Source organism: Rhinatrema bivittatum, chromosome 2, assembly GCF_901001135.1.
Source record: "Rhinatrema bivittatum chromosome 2, aRhiBiv1.1, whole genome shotgun sequence".
Taxonomy (NCBI): domain Eukaryota; kingdom Metazoa; phylum Chordata; class Amphibia; order Gymnophiona; family Rhinatrematidae; genus Rhinatrema; species Rhinatrema bivittatum.
The window spans coordinates 182,230,207-182,248,983 of record NC_042616.1 but is presented as its reverse complement, the minus strand read 5'-3'; positions in this window follow the sequence as shown (position 1 = coordinate 182,248,983).

The following is an 18,777-nucleotide window of genomic DNA, read 5'->3' as shown; positions in this document are numbered from 1 at the left end:
CGATGTTGACGCAGTTATTATTCTTGGTGTCGACATCGAGTCACCTTTTGTCCTCGGTGTGAACGTCGACACCGGCATCAGCAAAGTTGCCGGCATCGATGCTGGGAGCATCGGCATCGATGAGCCCGTCGGAATCAATTGTTGTTCCATGAAAGCCTGTGATACCGCTTGTCTGATGATATCAGACAATTCCGGCGTTACAACTGATGGTACCAGAGCAGTTGTAAGCGGTGGCGGAGGCTGAGGTGTAAGATCCGGTGCAGAGCCCTGCAGAGGATCAGGTATCGAAGATGGAGGATGAGGCCCAGGCGCCGACATTTCCTCTGTCCGTGGCCGCTTCGCCGTCGATGGTTCCTGGGGAGCGGGTTCAGACATCGATGGTCGTCGATGTCGATGCTTGTGTTTTGATTTTTGAGGTTTGATGGATTTTGTCGAAGACTATGAAGGCGACAATGATCCCCGACGGTCCCAGGCAGGGTTTTTTAAGTAACAGGCGCTTATGCCGACGACGTACAAATTCTGATACCCATCAGTCTATCACAAAAACTCTCAAACACTGGGAAAACTGCCTCCAAGAGATCAACCGATTCCTCGCAAACCTAAACCTGATTCTAAACTCCGCCAAAACGGAACTCCTCCTCATCACCCCCGAAAACAGCAACTCCCCACAAACTGCTCCAGTCAACACCATTGTTACACAAGCTAGAGACCTAGGGGTAGTAATAGACAAACACCTGAATCTAAAAACCTTTGTTAACAACACAACCAAGAACTGCTTCTACAAACTGCAGGTAATAAAAAGAATGAAACCACTCCTACACTTTCATGACTTCAGAACAGTCCTACAATCCGTAATATTCTCCAAGATAGATTACTGCAACTCTATCTTACTAGGTCTCCCGTCCTCATCCATCAAACCACTTCAGATGCTCCAGAATGCGGCAGCCAGAATCCTGACAAATTCCAGAAGAAGAGACCACATCTCTCCCATTCTAATAAATCTACACTGGCTGCCAATACACTACAGAATCCTACACAAGTCCATTACCATCATCCATAAATCCATCCACGCCTAGGCCCCTCTCAACCTCCAAATCCCCCTCAGACTACACACATCATCCAGACCCATCAGAGAAGCCTACAAAGGATCCCTGACTATTCCCCCTACTAAATCTACACACCATATAGCTTTCAGAGACCGGGCCTTTTCTACAGCGGGCCCCTCTCTTTGGAATACCTTACCACCAGATCTTAGACTTGAACCTTGCTTATTAACATTCAGAAAAAGGCTTAAGACTTGGCTATTTAAACAAGCCTTCCCCGAATCTAATATCCATGGAGAGACCCTACTGCACTTTGTAAATAATATACATAAAAAGACATTACTGCACAATGTAAATAATTTACCTCTGTAAAGATTCTATTATTCTTGTCTATCCTTGTCTCCTTCCTCTCCCAGTTTCAACAACCCTGTTATATTGTAACTTTTGCTTCCTCTGCACTTGTTAAAAGAACAAAGTTATTGCACCCCCTGTTTTTTGTAAACCGGGATGATATGATTGCATCATGAATGCCGGTATAGAAAAGCTTTAAATAATAATAATAATAATAATAATAATACAGAGGAACAATGGCAAATCAACAAGTGATATCATCCAGTACACATTAAACACCATACATAAATCACTTAGCATCATTAAGCACAGGATGAGCATACATTCTCTTGGACCCATCAATAACTCCACAATCCCCCTTTACAGTGTGCCACCCGTATATTTCCCATAATCATCAATAATTTTCCCATGTAACAATTTAACCCTCCCTTCTTCCCTCCCCGACCCCGCCACAGGAATAATTAGGTATTTTCAAACATGGTACTGTTTATGCACCCTCGGAAATACAAATAACAGTGTTAACTCCTCCGTATAGCTCTAGCCACCACACTCTTCCCATTTAGTTAGGATCGCTATACTCTGGAACCTTGCCATATGTAAGGCCTTGACATATGTAAGGCCTCCATATGTCTACAAACTTTTTCATTATGTCTAGTTTTAAGGCTGTTAACTTCTCCATGTAATATATCCACTTTAGACGAATTAGAACAATATCAAAATTTTGAGCTGCTGAGTCCCGCCAAGGGACTGAGTCCCCCTTACCGCTTGCATCACTGCTCTGAGAAACAGAGACTGCTGCCTGGTCAGCGACTCCATAGGGAAATGCAATAACATGTTAGCGGGGGACAGTATAACAGCAGTCTCCAACAACTGGCTTGCCCAGCGAGCTGCTTGAGACCATAACGCCTGCACTATTGGACAGGACCACCACATGTGTAAATAATCTCCTTTCAACCCACAGTGTTTCCAAACTTTATTGCTAATATTGGGGTACATTTTATGAAGTTTGACGGGGGTTATGTACCACTGGAGCAAGACTTTATAGCTATTTTCCAACAGTGTGGACGAGATGGAGCTGCTGCAGGTTTGCTTGAAGCAGAGATCCCATTCCTCCTCCGAGAACTCAGTATCAAGATCTCGCTCCCACTCCCTCATATAATTAACTTTACCACCACTGTTCTTATTTAGCAGCATATATAACTTTGATATCACTCCTTTTATCCTATGGGCATTATCACACATCCCTTCAATTAAGGATTTTCCCTTACAAAGGTCGTCCCACACTTGCATGGAAAGGAGAAAATGTCGCAGCTGAAGGTAGGCAAAATAGTCTACCTGTGGTAAATGGAATTGTTTCTGAATTTTCTCAAATGCTAACATCGATTGCCCTTGCCATACTTGGCCTAAAGTAGCTAAACTCTTCTCCTCCCATTGTCGGAATGTTTTGCCCTGCCTACCAGTGGGAAATGCATTACAATGCCGGAACGCCGTGATGAATGAATATTGGCGCGACCCCAGGAATTTAGTACGCCAGGATTTCCATACCATTAATGTGGTCGCTGTGCATGGTGATATATCTGCTATATTGCACTTGGGTTTCTCTGGCATCCAGAAACGCGCCCAAATTTTCCCTTCTCCCAGCATACTCTCTTCTATGACCACTCATAAGTTGCTATATTCTTCTTAAGATGCCTACCAATTCACATCTATTTTTAAAGACTACTGAACACTTCTGGAAGTATTAATTGTAACTGCCACAGATACACCACATCTACTGGTTCACCCCTTCAAAAACAATTGATAAAAATGGCTTGACCAAGTAATAATGAATTTCTACTTGTTACTGAAAATGGGGATAGTAGTAGAAGTGATGACGATGATGAGGAGGCTACTAACAATGTCCATTATTCATGGCACAATTCTAATTCCTATGTCATTCCTCCTGTCCAGGTATAATCTGCCTTGTTTACAATACCATCCTTCAGTTTCTCTTATACCACTTCTGTTCTTTAACAATTTTTTAAGTCTGCTTTATTTAAGTCTCTTGCATGGAGGAAGAAAATTTTGGGAAACCTAATTGCTACAGAAACATTGTGTCTGACTGTTTAATAATTTTTGTCATCAATTTTTGTCTGCTTCAAAGGGAGGGGGGTGGATACCCCAACTTTTCTTTTACTTTTTCAAAAAATAGATCTATATTTATCTTCTTGACCTGTTGAAGGGCTACCTCATATATGACCATAAAAATCACATTCCCAATGGGGCAGATTTTAAAAGGGTTACGTGTGTATATTACACGTGTAACCATGAAAACCCACTCCTGCGCACACCGAGCCTATTTTGCATAGGCCCAGCAATGTGTGCAAGCCCCAGGACGCACATATGTCCCAGGGCTTGAAAAAAGGGGCGGTCCGGGGGCGGGACCGAGGCCTTCGGAGGGAATGGGGAAAGCCATCGGTGCTCCTCTAGGGCTCGGCGCGCACAAGATGCACAAGTGTGCACCCCCTTGCGTGTGCTGACCCCGGATTTTATAACGCATGTGGCTGCGTGCACATGTTATAAAATCGGGCGTAGATTTGTGTGCACCGGGTTGCGCGCACAAATCTACACCCGCACGTATGTCTTAAAATCTGGCCCAATATGAACTGCTAGCAGCAATCTAAATCACTATTAAACATAAAACTTAATCCCAAATCACCAAACAGCAGGACTGCATATGCTAGATCATGAATTTTAGATTAAACCACCTCTAGTTTACTTTTCTCCTAATGTGGGTGGTCTCAGCATATTCTAAAACCTTTAGTTTCATTTACTTGCTTGCATCTTATGCATTTGCTGTCTCTTTTTCCATCTCATTGCTTTCCATGCCTTGAACTCCCCAATTCATAAATCTCTATCCCAATTTTCAAAAACAGTTTGAAATATTTGTTCGTTAGCAGGATGTCATACTTTCTACTCATCTTATGGCATGAATCTTGTTAAATCTACCCGGAGGGCTTCGTGATTTACAATTTATATTAATAATTCTTGCGAAACTTGACTTGGTTTTATAAAGTGCCTTTGGAACAGACACATCAGCCAATAACAGTTTTGTGGGCTTACCCGAAGCTAGCTATGATGCCAGAAAGACAAAATCTGTATCTAGATACATTAGACATTTCTATTTGCTTTGCAAATGTTCTTGAGAGTGAATATGTAAGTGGGGAGTACAGAATAAAATTATTCTTTTCAGGAATTAAGGATGACTATAGTCATGACTCAGAAGCTAAGTAAGGCCATTCATTCAAGTAAAAATAGATTCTATATTCCATTCACACTCTCTATATATATTCTGTTTATATTAAAATGTGTTTTGAAAATAAAATTAATGCTTTCAAGTAGTTTGGCACAATGAAATCTAACAGCATCAAAACCATACACCTAAGCACCAGAAAACAATGACAATTATACTTGCTGTAAGGAAATATCCATATTTTGTCTTCTACAAAATTTATATCTATATGATAACTTTAAAAACAATGGGGAAACATAAGAACATAAATTCATAATTTGACAAAACAATAAGTTATATTAAAAATTTCAAGTATAGCATATAAAAGATAATGTGAGAAAAAGACAAAAAAAAAAGGATGGCAACAATTGCAGCTCCCACACATTTTTCAGCATGAAAGGGTGAAGTTTGGTAAAAGAAAAAGGTTTTTTTGTGGATGGGAATGACAAATGAAACGAATTTCCTGTTTTCATACATACTGAATATTTACCACTTCAAAGAGTATTAGTTACCCTTACATCAAAAACAGCAACGTGGTATAGTTTAAGTATGTTCAAGAGCATATACAAAACTTTAAACCTGAAAATTGCTGATTTTTTTTCCAGTGCTCAGTTGTAGATATCTATTTTATACCAAATGAATCCCATTAGGGTGTGTCTTTGATCATCTAAAACAATGCATTTTGCTCTGGTGTCACAAAAATATTCCCAAAAGAAAGCAAACACAAAAAACCCAAAGCAAAACAAAACAAACCAAAACATCCAAAACAGGGTGACCTATATGGAGAAAAAAAAATTTAGATTATTTAGGTTTATACAGTGTATTAGATAGTAAACAAACCAGAATTACTCCAGCTTTCAAATGTCAATTTCTGCTAAATAAGATTGTTGGAAGTGAATTTTATCCATTGAAAATACCAGCTTGATAGCTCTGAAAACATAAGCACACCATCTGTATGTAGGGAGGTTTCCTCAAATATGTCTCTTGCTATGGAGGATCATTTCCTGAGAAGTGAGAATGTGGTTAGTTTCCATGCTATTCCATATGTGGCCTCAATAATAAAACTGCTAACGTTGAGAATTTTAGTGAGGTTTACAATTGGAAGCTGGACTAATACTATAAACTCATTTATTTATTTATTTTATTTATTTATTTATTTTTCTATACCGAAATTCCTGTATTAGATACAAATCAGTCCGGTTTACAGAGAACGTGAACTCGCCCGGGTCTTGTTTGGCCGGGGTTTTTTACATTGTAACAGTTTTAACATTGAAAGGATTAGATAACTTTCATTTCAACTAAGCCAACAAATAGTGGTCAGGTAGCACTGATCTTCTCATTTTAGCTTATATAATCTACAAGAGAAAGGACTTCTAACCCTATATTTAATCCACTGAGCCATGTAAACAAGAACAGTGAAGTTAAAAATAATATTCAAAATGTTTTTCTCTTGTTTACTTCATAAGTATAATGCAAGACATCATGAGTTACAAAATGTTTCCAATCACAAGAAATGTATTATAGAGTAATTCCAACCTGAATTTCATTTATTCAAGTCTACTTTTTCAGAGATCAATTGCAGGCATAGTCATAAATAAGAAAACAGACTCCTTTTCCCTATTTTAGGTTTATAACAAAAACTCAGAGTGAAAAATGCAACAAATTAACAAAATCCATGACATACCTAATAAACATTTTCAAGATAAATTTGACAGGTGAACAAGAACAATGCAGAAAATATATACACAATGTATGTATTTAATTTACAGTCAACTTAGCAAATATAATCTAAATATAATACTGTAAGCTAATAATGCAATGTTGATGCAAGTGAGTTAAGTTGTGAACTGGTTATAAAAGAAGCCCTTAGCAAGGATCAAGCACAGGGAATCTCTGAGGAAGTGGTAGGGTTTGTAGAGCTGGGCAGTTATGTGGATGGGCAGACTAGATAGACTGTATGGTTATTTTTTTCTGTTGTTATGCTTCTATGACCAGTTTACTGCACACTATGAAGTATATTTTAAAAGCCGTGCATGCACCAAAACAGCCACATACGAGCGTAAGTGGGCCACAGGGGAGCTATGCAAATTTTAAATAGCCAAGAAGGGCGCACGTACATCAATGTATGCGAGCCCAGAAAAAGTAAGCCGAAAAGGGGCAGGGCATGGGCGTTCCAGAGGCGGGGCCCAGCACTGACGCGTGTAACTCCTAATTTTCCTCAGCCGGCACGTGTATGTTACGTGCGCCACTTTGCTACAGCTCCTCGATAGATATAAGAATTGGGGGGAAGAAAGAGAAAGATGATGTTAATTTTACAATGGATACCTCTCAATGTGTCTGTAACAACCCCCTCAACCTCAACCCACCTCCCGAAAACTCACCCTGAATCAAAGTACCCCCTTCCAATGGTCCATATATAGGGGCAGATTTTCAAAGGGGTACGCCCATAAGATACGCGGGTACCCCCCGAAAACCTGCCCCAAGCTCCCCCTGCACACGCCGAGCCTATGTTGCATAGGCTGTCGGTGCGTGCAAAGCCCCGGGACACGTGTAAGTCCCGGGGCTTTCCTGGGGGGTATCAGGGGCGTGTTGCGGCCGGCGCGTCATCGGGGGCATTCTGGGGGCGGGGCTGCGGGCGTGGTTCCGGCCCGGGGGCGTGGCTGCGGCCTCCGGACCAGCCCCTGGACCGGAACATGGTGCGCCGGCAGCCGGCCCGGCGTGCGCAAGTTACGCCTGCCTTGGGCAGGCGTAACTTTTGAAATAAAGGTGGGGGGGGGAATTAGATAGGGCTGGGGGGTGGGTTAGGTAGGGGAAGGTGGGGGGAGGTGGAAGGAAAGTTCCCTCCAAGGTCGCTCCGATTTCGGAGCGGCCTCGGAGGGAATGGAGGCAGGCTGCGCAGCGCGCGCAGGCTGTCAATTTTGCGCAGCCTTGCGCGTGCCGACCCTGGATTTTAAAAGATACGCGTGTATTTATTAAAATCTGGTATACTCTTGTTTGCGCCGGGTGTGCGAACAATAGTACGCGTGGGCGTACTTTTTTAAAATCTGCTCCATAGAGTATCAAACTGAGTCTTATAAAGAGTCTCTCTCTCTTGCTCTCCCCCCATGTGTGTGTAATATTGTGTGCAGGGATGCAGACATACGCTCGTAAAGAATATTTTATAACCTACATATATAGTTTATAAAATAGTGCGTATCTTTGCGCGCAGCGAGATTCGTATGTTTATGGGCGCACACGCGGCCCTTTTAAAATCTACCCGTATAAGTAGTACAGACAGAAACAAGATGCATAATATTTGTTTCTTCGCATGCAAGAGGGAGTAAACATTGTCATACCAGAGAATAGCAGAAATAAAACAAGTTAAAAACAAATACTTTTGTATTACTGAACTCAAACTGTCCTTCTCTGATAATGGTCTCCTCAAAGGACCCTATTAAGTTCAACAATCGCTTTGCTGGCTGACCAACTTCTCCTGGTAAGTTTCATGAAGATCCTTGTTCACCAGTTTTGCAAGATTGTCTTGAATGGTTGGTTGGCTTGAACATCAGCTCTATATTCATCTCTCTGACCTTTTCCTTTACATACTAGTGTTTGATGATAATGTGCTTTGTTCTGGACTTGTTTAAACTATTCTTGGTAAGACTGATGTCCGCTTGACTGTTGCACCTTACTTGTGCTGATTCAGGGACAAACTGTGCCTGGTCCAGCTACAACGGAAGCTCTTTCATTCAGGTCACTTCTCTCAGAAATGCTGACAAGGCCACAAACTCAGTTTCCATTGTGTTGCATGTAATCACCGACTGCTTCAATCTTCTGTGAGCTGTTTGCTTGCAGCTCAATAGAAGACCCAGCTTCTGGATACTCAGGTGCTGCAGCCTCTCCAGAAAACTGTCTCAGTACATAGAGGGTTCCTCAGGATCATCAAATATGTTTTCTGTGGAAGGGGTTCCTTGCATGTTGAAGGGTCTTTCTTAGGCTTCCCTTTCTTTTTTGAAAGATCACTTGGTGGTCTCCAAAATGTTCATGAGTGAATTCTTATTTTGACTCCTCTTCTTCCAAATGAGCTTTTCCATTCAATCTGATATGTGGGCAAATCTCATCATTGGTTTTTTTTTTTAAATGTAAAGTTTTATTGACAGCAAATTGAGCAATACAGTATAAAAGTAACCAGGTAGTCAATAAGCATTTCAAACTATATAACCCCCAGGATTCCACTCCCCCGCTATTTAGAATACAATAGTATCAAAGATACAGGAACAAAGAAACCTCAACATGATGGAATGTGAGAGAATGTACAGTACATATATGACTTCACAAAATATAGCAAAGGGTTATGCCAAGGGTACAGAACGCCCAATAAACCCTGTAAAAGACCACGCAGAATCTGCGCAGGCCCGTCAACGTGCCCCAGTGATGTAGAAATGCCTCAAGTATGTCCGGCGGGGTCGTGAGTATTTAGCCATTGGATAAAAGGTTCCCAGGTACGACTATGAGCAGGCATACGATCATGACGTAGAGCAGCGAGGTGTGCCATCCTATAGCACGAGTGCAGTCTATGAATCACAGCAGGTAGAGTCGGAAGGCAAGGTAGTTTCCACGCTTTAGCAATTTCACTACGGGCAGCAATATAGACTTGGGATACGAAAGATTGCATAGGTTTAGACAAAGCCTCATTGGGAAGAAGGAGCAAAACCTGAGCAGGTTGCAATATAATAGCTATACCAGTAATGTCATGTAGCCAGGTTTGTAGAGCATTCCAGAAAGGCTGCGTAAGAGGACACGTCCACCAAATATGCAAGAACGTGCCCACCTGCCCACACCTCCTCCAACACTGATCAGAAATACGGGGATACAAGGCATGCAATCGTACTGGGGTCAGATGCCACCTATACAATAACTTATAACAATGTTCCTGAATTGCTGAGGAGATAGAGCTTTTAGCAGTTTGTTGAAAAACAATATCCCAGTTGTCCTCAGTGAGTGCCTCCCCTAGATCAGTAGCCCAGGCCCGCAAATGGGGGAAAGTATAAGGGGCCGGCGCGCTCAGTAAAGAATATAATTTGGAAATAACTCCTGTCAGCTTGTCTGCATGCATACAATAGGTTTCAAATAAAGAAACAGTAGGACGTATCGCCCGAGTAGCAGACAGCCCATACAGAAAATGCCGTATCTGAGCCAAGCCTAGGAAATCCTGGGGACCCCCACCCAGCCGATCCTGAAGATCCCTTGGGGACATTAAGGAACCCTCTTTCCAAAAATGACAAACAGAAAATAAGCCTTTGGAGTCCCAGGTGGAGAAGAGTCGGGAAGTATACCCAGCTGGGAAGCTAGTGTTATGAAAAAGAAAAGAGGATTGATGGTAGGGAGAAGAACCCACCATAATACCTTTCCATTGAAACCAATTAGTAAGTGTGGTTTGTAAAGCTGTGGGCATAAAATCAATAGGTCTCCAAGTGGATTTAGGCTGCCAAAATAAAGCTTGTAGTGGCATCTCCCCAATCATTGCATTTTCTAAACGCACCCATTGCTTCAGGTCATGAGTATAGTATGTGGCAACAACCGCCCTCATGTGGGCTGCACCATGATACCACTGGAGATTAGGAATCATCATTGTTTTTAAACTCATCTTCATCTTCCCTCATAGGATTTCATAGATGGCAGGTCTTCAAGTCAATGTGACCCTATTCACCAAACTTCCTTGAAGACAATCCTGTTATTCTATCATATGCGGTTTGAGCACCCAAACCCTCCAGCCATGTTCTTGTAGGGCGTATCAAACAAGAATACCTTCATAGGCCCTAGGAATCAGTTTGGACTCCATCTTTTGTTTGGGAATGTAAGATAACACTTCACAATCACAGACCTTCAGGAGATGCAGACTCAGCTTTGTCTGAAACCTTAGCTCATGGCTCCTGATATACATTGCTGAGTATGCCAATTCTGTCCAAGCTGCTTTGGATAGGTTGCCATTGCTGACTGTAATCCTGATGCGATTGTTGCTGTTCTGCTTTGGAATGTACACCACCATCTTGTGTACGATCTTGTGTGTTGCACTGAATGTATTTCAGACTGTGGAACATAACACAAGCCCATTGACAATGCAAATCCTATTTAAATCTTCTGCATTGTCTCGCTGCATCCTGCATCCACTCTTTGAATTTTCTCAACATATCTCTTTTGTCCTACAGGAAGAACACATGCATCTTGTCACTTCACTAACATTGCTGAAAATGTACTTCACTGTATCTCATCTCTGAATTTCAAGTGGTAGGTTTCACAGCTAATGCCTATCCCTGTTCCTGTCCCTTGACAGTTCTTCACAAGCTCCTTTTCTTGTCTTGATGCAAATCTTAGGTTTTCCTTTTCATTGTCTAAGAGTCTTACTTCATCTTGCTGGACAGTTGTTAATAAGTCACACTCATCAAAACTATTTTCATACTGGTAGCTCCACTTGGTGTAGTTTAGGCCAGTCATTTTGTTGATGGCTACAGGCTTCATTTCAGTTGTATCTTCCAACATATTGATCTCACAATATCATTCACAATATTTCAATTACGGCCCGATTTTAAAAGGGCCACACACGTAAAAAACTGGGGTTATGTGTGTGGCCAGGTCTTGTGTGCGCTGCATGCATTTTAGAACGGGCCCGCCCACGTGCATAACCCCTGTTATGTGCTAAAGTGCCGGGCCTCTCAAAAGGGGCGGGCATGGTCTGGGTGGGGAGGGGAGCGGGCCGAGACAGCGCCATTAGCTGCTGTCCCAAAAAAGCACACACCGGCAGCCAGCCAGCACATGGAGGTTGCTTCAACTCTGAAGCTGAAGTAAGTGCTAAAACAAAAAAAACCCTAATAGTTAGGTAGGGGTTGAGGAGGAGAGGGGAAAAGGTAGGAAGGTTAGATAGGGGTATAGGGAACTGGGGAAGCCCTACTCACATCGCCATCTGTTGCTTTGTAAAATTTCCCCTCCTGCATGTGTGCGCGGCCATCGGATTTTATAACATGTGCGCACTGGCGCGTGCATGTTATAAAATCGGCACGTCAATGTGAGCGTGCCGGAACTGTGCACACATCTTAAAAGGGACTCCGTACTGTGCATTGTAGTTTGATGTTCTGGGCCTATAACCATTGTAGATTAATAATGAAATATAGCATTGTATATGCACATGATGTGTTGCAGACTGCTTACAAGGCACGTAACATGTTTACTGCATGGCATAATCACCACAGACAGGAATAACATGTATAACATTCATTTATAATGAGTCCAGTTTCATAACAGCATGCGTAGAGCTAAAGTCTGCGGAGTAGAAAGAACTTTATAAAGGGAACTTATGCTTGCAGAACCTGCCAGACTTATGCACATTCATTTACACCTCCCTCCAGAGCAGGGGTAAATGTGCACATGCATACTTCCAAAAATATGCATATAAATTATTTCCCTGCCCCAACTCTGCCCCCTGGAATGCCTCTTTCTTATGTGTGTAAAAATATGCCTATGACTTATGTGTATTTTTTTGTGCACAAACCCCAGGCAATTTTCAAAAGCCCATTTACATGCATAAAACTGAGTTTAATGTATGTAAATGGCTTTGAAAAATTCAGTCCAATGTGTTTTAATTATGAATGTTGTATGTTATGTTAGACTTGTTAAGATCGTTATGATTTATGATGTTACTGGATGTTAATTTTGTTGACCACCACAAAGGGTGTTTTTTCTGCAATTAAGCAGGTTATCAGTTTAACAAATACATCCTGTTGCAGGTTAAAAAAAAAATCTAACAATGTTGCTAGGCAACATTATGACATTGGGCCGGATTTTAAGACGTATGCGCCGGCATACATTTGTGCGCACAACCCGGCGCGCAAAAATATACGCCCAATTTTATAACATGCACGCGCAGTCGCGAGCATGTTATAAAATCCGGGGTCGGCGCGCGCAAGGGGATGCACATTAGTGCACCTTGCGTGCACCGAGCCCTAGGGGAGCCCCGATGGCTTTCCCTGTTCCCTCTGAGGTCGCTCCGAAATCAGAGCGGCCTCAGAGGGAACTTTCCTTCCGCACGCCCCCACCTTCCCCTCCCTCCCTAAAACCCCCTTCTAACCTTTGTTTTACAAGTTGCACCTGCCACTTGGCCGGCGCGCGATCCCCCAGCTTAGCGGCCCTACAGAGGCCTCTGGCCCCGCCCTTCCCCGGACCGCCCACACCTCGCCGCTTTTTTCAAGCCCCGGGACATATGCGCATCCCGAGGCTTTGCGCACGTCGCCAGGCCTATGCAAAATAGGCTCAGTGCGCATAGGGCTTTTAAAATCTGCCCCAAAATGTTCTGGGAGCGTGTCCGCTTTAGGAGAATAACAGAAATACAACAAAGAAAAACAAATGCTATTGTATTACTGAACTTGATATACTATTACTTGAGAAGGGAATGTCCAAACTCAGTCCTCAAAGGCCAAAAGCCAGTTGAGTTTTCAGGATTTTCACAATGAATATGCATAAGATCTATTTGCATGTAGTGCCTCCATTGTATACAAATAGATCTCATGCATATTCAGTGTGGAAATCCTGAAAACCTGACTGGGTTGTGACCTTAGCTGAGTTTGGGCACACCTGACTTAGGACCAGCTCAGTGCAGTAGCAATGAGTTCTTCAGTACAGGAGATCCAAGTTCTTATTCCTGACCCTGGAGTTTGTTCCTTGGGTAAGCCAGGGCTGGGGATACTGCAGAGGCAGTATTCACAACTCCTAGAGGAAGAAAGCAGAGTTGCTTACCTGTAACAGTTGTTCTCCCAGGACAGCAGGATTTTAGTCCTCACAGATGGGTAACATCATCAGATGGAGCCCTGTCACGGAACACTTTTGTCAAAGTTTCTAGAACTTTGACTGGCACAATGAGCATGCCCAGCATGCCACTAACCCTGTGGCCACACGGGGTCCCCCATTAGTCTCGTTTTATAGCAAAAAGTACGAGCGAAAAATAAAATAACAAAAACGTAAGCGAACCCAACTCCGCGGGGTGGCGGGCAGGTTTTGTGAGGATTAACATCCTACTGTCCTGGGAGAACACCTGTTACAGGCAAGAAACTCTGCTTTGTCCCAGGACAAGCAGGATGTTAGTCCTCACAGATGGGTGAATAGCAAGCTGCAGGCTGTCCCCAAAACAGAGGAGGCCAACAGACACCCAACAATGTACAACAAGCACAACAATAGGGTTTTATTTATTTTATTTATTTAAAGTCTTTTTTATACCAGGGTATAGCAAGTTGCCTTCACTCCAGTTTACATTTTAACAACTCATTACAAATAATGGACGGTATAACTGAGTGGCTTATTAACAGAAATCCTTATAACATTCAAAGAACAAGCAACATAAACAGATTAAACATAGGTCATGCAGAGTGCAAGAAGTGACCAATAGATTGCAAAAAGTACTTGATACATATGTTACAGAATAACATGAGAGATTTGGGATACTCTTTCTAGGGTAGAGTTAGGAAAGGAACGGGGGGAATATATCTCGGGGATTGGTTGGGGGTCGGTCGGAGTCAAGCTAGGTTGAACGGAATAATCCTCAAACATCTCAAACAAAGTACTAACAGAAATAATCATCATATTTTAAGGGGTCTGTGGTAAGGAGTGGATTGCCGAGGAACAGGGAGGGTGAGGTATTCGTAGAGAGAATAGTGCCTTTATAATTGGGAGGGATAATGTTTTAGAGCGGTTGCGTTTGTTGTTTGGCAACAACAGGGCAGCTTGAACATCACACGGGCCCCAGGTAGGAAGAGTTGGGTGTTACACTGGAAACAGATTACAGAGGACAGACTGGCCAAAGACGCTATCCTGTCGACCGTCCTTATCCAGACATTAATGGGCTGCAAAACCGTGGAGGGAACTCCACGTCACAGCCTTGCAGATTTCGGCAATAGGGACTGCCCGAAAGTGCGCCACCGACGCTGCCATGGCCCTTACTGAGTGTGCTTTCACTTGGCTCTCGAGCGGAAGGCCTGCTTGCTGGTAGCAGAAGGCAATACAGTCTGCCAACCAATTGGAGAGGGTCTGCATGCCCACCGCAACTCCCAGTCTATTCTTGTCAAAGGAGACAAAGAGTTGGGTGGACTGCCTGTGGGCTTGCAGTCCAAGGTATGCAGAGCCCGCTCACCTGGATGAGAGTGTGGTTTGGGAAAAAAAGTGGGCAACACAATGATTTAGGTGGAAGTCAGTCACTACCTTCGGCAGGCACTTAGGGTGAGTGTGCAGTACCACCCTGTCATGGAAGAACCTCGTGTAAGGTGGATAGGTCACTAGGGCCTGCAGCTCACTGACTCTGCGAGCAGAAGTAACCGCCACGAGGAAGAAAACTTTCCAAGTGAGGTGCTTGAACTCGCAGGAGCGCAGGGGCTCAAACGGAGACTGAATGAGGCTTTAGTTGTAATAAGCCTCTCATGAAGCACTCCACTAAGGGCTACACCAAGACTGGGGTAGCGCCCATTCCTCGATGGTTGGAGCTAATGGCATTCAGGGTCATAGGGAGGATCTTCTTTGCTAGCAGGGTGCCTGGGTCGATGAGAGAAGTTAAACCCCAGAGTACGGGGCGTGGGCACCGATGGATGGTGAGGTGGCACCGACAATGGTGGTGCCAACACAGAGGGCACCGGGACCTGGGAGGGATGCCGGGGCACCGGGAGACCTGACGGTACGGGGACGGGATCCAGCATCGGTGGTTCCATCCGTGGAGATGGGCCAGGAGCTGCATCTTCCTTCTACGAGGAGCCCGGAATCGGATCGAGACCAGAAGAGGCACTGGTGGTTGGCTGGGCACCGAAGGCCCCGTTGGTACAGGCTGCGCTGACAAAGCATCGAGCAGGACGTCCAGTCTTTCCAAAAGGGGTGCCAACATGGAGGGAGCTGGTTCCGATGCTGGTATGGGAGCCGGCGTCGGTGGTGACTGAAAACCCCGAAGAGCATTGAGCACTGCCTGTTGGACTACGTAGTCCAACTCCTCTCGGAAGACGGGTGCAGACAAAACTGACCCTGGAGTAGGAGGCAGGATAGGTGTCACCGGAGCGTCCACAGGGGTCCATGGGGGCTCAGTGCCTGTCACTGATATTGGTGGGAAACACCTCGGGGTCCTGAGTCCAGAGGAGGATGGGGGCTCCTCTCCCCGGGCCTCTTTGGAGGAGGCTCGGTTGGGGCCGATGCCGCTCCAGTATTGGTGCCGGCACTGGACGGCAATGCACGTCGGTGCCAGTGTCGATGCTTCCCATGGTGCTCGTCCCGATCCTTCTCCGGAACCAAGGATGACGATGCAGAAATCTTGGAATGGGTCGATACCAACGAAGGTCGGTCTCCTGCTCCTCGGTCCTCTTGGCGGGGCTTCGATGGGGAGGGTTCAGAGGTAGATGGCCCCCCTCGACTCGATGCACCCGGCACCGGGGTCGATGGAGCATATTGCTTGGATCCAAACAAGTGCTCCATCTTCTCCAGACGGGCGGGCTGGCCTTTGGGGGTCATCTGGGCACAACTTGGACACTGACGGACGTCATGGGAAGGCCCAAGGCACAGGACACAAATGTCGTGCGGGTCCATTATGGACATAGTCAGCGGACACAGGGCACTTCCGAAAACTGGTCGCCATAATAAAAAGAGGTGGCTTACGGTCGGTGACCGTTGGTCACCGGGAGGTGAACCACCAGGAACCAACCGCAAAAGCATGAAGTGGACTTACCAAACATCGGAGGAGTCGGTGTGTGATGGGGGACCCCGGGTCAGGGAAAAATTGGAATAATATCTTAAAAAATTTCCATGAGGAAAATGTGAGTAAAAAAGTCTTACAGAGCTCCAATAACATTGAGGCAACCGCTGCGCGGAATAAAAGAGACTGAAGGGGGACCCCGTGTGGCCACAGGGTTATGGCAATCTGGGCATGCTCATTGTGCCAGTCAAAGTTCTAGAAATTTTGACAAAAGTGTTCCATGACAGGGCTACATCTGATGGTGTCACCCATCTGTGAGGACTACCATCCTGCTTGTCCTGGGAGATGGTTCCAAACATTATTCAACAGTTGCATCTAACATTTAAATGCAGGGTGCACACAAGTTCCACAAGGAACTGTGGTCTGTGGTTTCTGACCAAGGATTAGCACTGACCAACTCCTACTAAACCCCCAAAAAGCAAGAAGAAATTGTCAGGATACTGCCCCAACACAGTATTTCAATTACTTTAGTGTAAAGCAGAGCCTGTGCCTTATTTTTCATTAAATGCCCATATTAATTTACCACAGTACATAAGAACATAAGAACATAAGAAAATGCCATACAGGGTAAGTCCAAGGGTCCATCAAGCCCAGTATCCAGTTTCCAACAGTGGCCAATCCAAGTCACAATTACCTGGCAAGTACTTAAACATTATATAAATCACAAGCTACTATTGCTTATTAATTACGTACTAGCTTTTTATGGATTTTTCCTCTAGGAAATTATCCAAACCTTTTTTAAACCCAGTTATACTAACTGCTGTAACCACATCCTCTGGCAATAAATTCCAGAGCTTAACTATGTGCTGGGGTCAATTTTCAAAAGTGCGCGCAGACCGCAACTCACACACATAGGTGGGGATTTTAAAATTACATGCGGCAACATGATTGGCCTTTTTTCCAGTTCCAGTCCGCTCCAATTAAGGAGTGGAGTGGGAGGGAATTTCCCTACCCCCCTGCCTAACCTTCCTTCTCGTTCCCCTCTCCACCCCGACCCCTAATCCCTACCTAGCAACCCCAGATATTTTATTGCACCACTTACTGCTCCTCTGGAGCAGAAGTATTTTCTTTGCGCTGGCCGGCTGCTGGCGCGCACTTCCCCGGGACAGCGGCTAATGGCTGCTCTCCCGGCTAGCCTTCGTCCTACCCCGCCCCTGCGCCCCCCCCCCCCCCCCCCCCCCTTTCTCAGGGCCTGGCACATCTACACGTAACAGGGATTACGTGCGTGGCCGGGCCAATTCTAAAATGTGCGCGGCGCATGCAAGGCCCAGCCATGCGCGTAACCCCCGATTTTTACGTGCAGCGGGCTTTTAAAATTTACTTGTGAGTGAAAAATAATTTTTTTTCTATTTGTTTTAAATGAGCTACTTGCTAACTTCATGGAGTTCCCTTGGCCTTTCTATTATCTGAGAGAGTAAATAACCGATTTACATTAACTTGTTCAAGACCTTTCAAGATTTTGTAGACTTTTAACATATCCACCCTCAGTCGTCTCTTCTCCATACTGAACAGCCCTAAGTTCTTTAGCTTTTCCTCATAGAGCAACCGTTCCAGGCCCCTTATCATTTTGGTTGCCCATCTCGCACTTTCTCCAGTGCAGGTATATCTTTTCTGAGATGCAGTGACCAGAATTACACACAGTATTCGAGGTGCGGTCTCACCATGGAGCGATACAGAGGCATTATGACATTGTCCGTTTTATTCGCCATTCCTTTCCTAATAATTCCCAACATTCTGTTTGCTTTTTTGATATTCCCAGCACACTATGATGCCTAGATCTCTTTCCCTATATGCAACACCTTGCACTTGTCCACATTAAATGTCATCTGCCATTTGGAAGCCCAATCTTCCAGTCTCGCAAGTTCTTCCGGCAATTCATCACAATCCGCTTGAGATTTAACTACTCTGCATAATTTAGTGTCATCTGCAAATTTGATCACCTTACTCGCTGTACCCCTTTCCAACTCATTTATAAATATATTAAAAAGCACTGGTCCAAGTACAGATCCCTCAGGCACTCCACTGTTTACCTTTTTCCAGTGTGAAAACTGACCATTTAAAAAACTGACCTGTCTGCTTTCTGTCTTTTAACCATCTTGCAATCCACAAAAGGACATTGCCTCCTATCCCATGACTTTTTAGCTTTCTTACAAGCCTCTCATGCGGAACTTTGTCGAACACCTTCTGAAAATCCAAATACACTGCATCTACTAGTTCACCCCTTCAAAAAAATGTAGATTTGTTAGGCAAGACTTCCCTTGGGGAAATCCATGTTGGCTATGTCCCACAAAACCATGTCTATCTCAATGTTTTGTGATTTTATTCTTTATAACAGTTTCCATGATTTTTCCCGGCACTGAAGACAG